Genomic DNA, 3,127 nt, shown 5'->3' on the forward strand with positions numbered 1-3,127 from the left:
AGTAATACCAGGTACACAGACATCTACCCTCCCATACAGTGATACTGGTTACACAGACATCTTCCCTCTCATACAGTGATACTGTGTACACAGACATAAACCCTCCCATACAGTGATACCAGGCACACAGACATCTATCCTCCAATACAGTGATACCGGGTACACAGACATCCACCATCCCGTATACTGATGTCGAGTTCACAGTCCACCCCTACTGTGACAAAATGGTGACAGGGTGTTAAAAACTTGATTAGATACGATTAATTATACATAAATCCTGCTTTATATACAGTGACACAGGAAACACCGATATATGTCGACCTATACAATATCTAGTGAAAATGATATTTTTAAATATTTTTCAAAAAACAGTAAAAAAAACTAATTCAGGTACCGTTTCTTGGTTTGTCCAAGAATATCTATGTATTCAATATGTGCTGATTTGATAGTTTTGAAAACCACCATTGATGCTTTTCTAAATCGAAATAATATTTAACCGAAGCAATTAAATGTTCAGGTTATTGTTATTGATAAGGTTTTCTGAATGAATTTTAAAGTACAAAACGACTTATAAAATCCGGACCGGATGAAACTCCGACACTACGTGCCGTAATTTAGAAACGTATCTCCGTTTGCGACGAGGCGTGGCGACGAAGGAGAGGACCGTACCGACGTTTCTGTCAAACTTTGTGGCTAATGCGAGGATAGAACAGTAAGTCACCATTTGTATACGGACCATTAGACACAAATAACATGACAGCAAGTCATTGCAAACGACAAACTTTCATGAAGCGTCGTAATTTGGGCGAACAACAATGATTATAACAACAAGCTGGTCCTAATGATAGACATATGTGAAACGAAAGTAAGGCTTATAACACTAAAATTGAAATGACAAATCGTTGATATGTAATATATATATGTTATGATGCTTCGTGATTATTTGACAGAGACATAGTTCTATTAGGAACTGATCAGAGATCACTTATAAGGTCAGGTTGTACGTGGTTGCTTTCGTTTTATCTATGTCATTGTTAGCTGGCCTTTCTAACGCAGGATGTATATTCTATATTGCTCGGTTTAAGCATAGACCTAAATTAACGTCCAGGAATAAAATAATTCAAATATAACTACCTCAATGTGCACGCATTATCAGAATTTCTTTAAAATCATGCAAGGCAATCCATAGTCCCCCACCGGTAACGATTTCTATATTTAACAAACAGTACACTTATGTCAGGATGTTTCTATTGTTAAGAAAGTATCCTGATGCATAACACAACTTAACGACATTAAAGGCATCTTTGTAACGGTAAAACTTGTTTTGTTACCAACAGAAGAAGTTTATTTGCATTATGGTTTTATAAAGTAACTCTGGTAACACCAGGTGAAATAGTATAGAAGAAATGCCCCAGATACACTTTTTTCAAAAGTTAAAGTAAAAGCATAGGTCACCATGAGATCATAGTGACCTTCTTCTTGCACTTTGCACTCCGCCCTCCCAAGATGTCCATGTACACCAAATCCCATTACTACATGTAAAAAAGATATTTCTTTGTCATACTTTTTCAAAAGTGAAAGTCAAAAGTCAAGTCATAGATCATAGTGACCTAATTTTGGCACTCTGCGCTCCGTCATGCCTAGATGACCTTATATACCGAATCTGGTTACTCCAGGTAAAATAGTGTAGAAGGTATGCTCCGGACAAACATTTTCAAAAGTAAAGGTCAAAGTTCAGGTCACAGTGAGGTAAGAGTGACCTAATTCTTGCACTCTTTACTTCGCCATCCCAAGATTTGCTTGTACACCAAATCTGGTTACTCCAGGTGAAATAGCACAGGAGATATGCCCCGGACATGTTTTTTTCAAAAGTTAAGGTCAAATGTCAAAGCATAGGTCACAGTGAGGTCATAGTGACCTTCTTCTTGCGCTCTGCATTCCGCCAGCAAAAGATCTTCATTTACACCAAATCTGGTTACTCCAGGTGGAATAGTAAAGAAGATATTTCCGGGACAATCTTCTCGGACGGATGTGCAAACCTATAGTCCCCCCTGGAACCAGTGGGGGACTTCTAAATGAGTTATCTTCCTTCTTCCACTTTCACTTCCTGTTTCCCGTCGTCGTCTTTTTAAAAAAAAAAATGTTTTTTTTTCAATGTGTTATAATAGGGAGTCGTGACATCAAGTTTTCAAAAGAAAGTTTATAACGCACAAGCGACTGACGACGTCAGAAGCCACGCAACGACATTACCATTTTATAAAGTACCTGATTTTAGTTTCAGCCTGAATTATCTATTGTAGCAATAAAAAAAAACCAATACATTTGAATTTGATCATTTTACAATCACACTTATATAACCAGCAGATTCAAATTGAATAAAAAAAAATAGTTGTGGAAACATAAATAATTTCTATAAATCTCCTGTGCCCTTCCATCCGCGCCAAAAATAGTGATTAGTATAAATAGAAGGATATCTGTTTGGTAATTGTTGTGAAATAAATAGAGTTTATGTATTCAATAATATTACACCAAAGATGAAATTAGCGTTCTCTGATGTAATTTAATTACATCATTAACATGTTGGAATTAAAACAGTAATGTATCACTCTCATTGATGTACACAAAGTCAATTAAATTAATACGTACTTATTTCGTAAAAAAAGTGTAAAATGTGTTTCATAATTTTTGTTAAAAAGATAAAGTTTATTATTCAATGATATCACATTAAAGGGGAAAATTGCGTTCTCTTATGTAATTTAATTGTAAAAAAAATGGAAAATGTGTTTCATAATTGTTGTTAAAATATAAAGTTAATAATTCAATGATATGAGATTAAAGGTGAAAATTGCGTTCTCTGATGTTAAAGATCTACTGTTTGCTGAATCATGTATTCAACTAGTCAGAACTCCGGTCCTCTATAATATGTGGGAAATAAGCGACCCGCGTCAGGGTCGCTCTTCAAACTGATATTTTAGAAACAAATGGTCACTTTCACACACGTGTCACACATGGATCGAAAGCTCTATTCTTTATGCACAAGATGAACATACATAACATGCCTCAAACAACCATTACAATCACTTAAACCCTATTTGTATGCCCCCGCCATAAAATGGGGGGGGGGGGG

The 3,127-nt window shown here is 35.8% G+C and overlaps 2 protein-coding genes across 3 annotated transcripts in view; both read left to right on the plus strand.

Moving 5' to 3' along the window:
* LOC110445392 overlaps positions 1 to 3,127 on the plus strand; it is a 19,629-nt gene that overhangs the window by 11,569 nt on the left and 4,933 nt on the right. The window lies entirely within an intron of this gene.
* LOC110445390 (tripartite motif-containing protein 2-like) overlaps positions 635 to 3,127 on the plus strand; it is an 81,552-nt gene continuing 79,059 nt past the window's right edge. For both annotated transcript variants that reach the window (XM_021489976.1, XM_021489972.1), the window contains exon 1: positions 635 to 712. The gene's annotated coding sequence lies outside the window, so the exon portion shown is untranslated. The remainder of the gene's footprint in view (positions 713 to 3,127) is intronic.

This window comes from Mizuhopecten yessoensis, unplaced genomic scaffold, assembly GCF_002113885.1.
Source record: "Mizuhopecten yessoensis strain PY_sf001 unplaced genomic scaffold, ASM211388v2 scaffold2255, whole genome shotgun sequence".
NCBI classification, from domain to species: domain Eukaryota; kingdom Metazoa; phylum Mollusca; class Bivalvia; order Pectinida; family Pectinidae; genus Mizuhopecten; species Mizuhopecten yessoensis.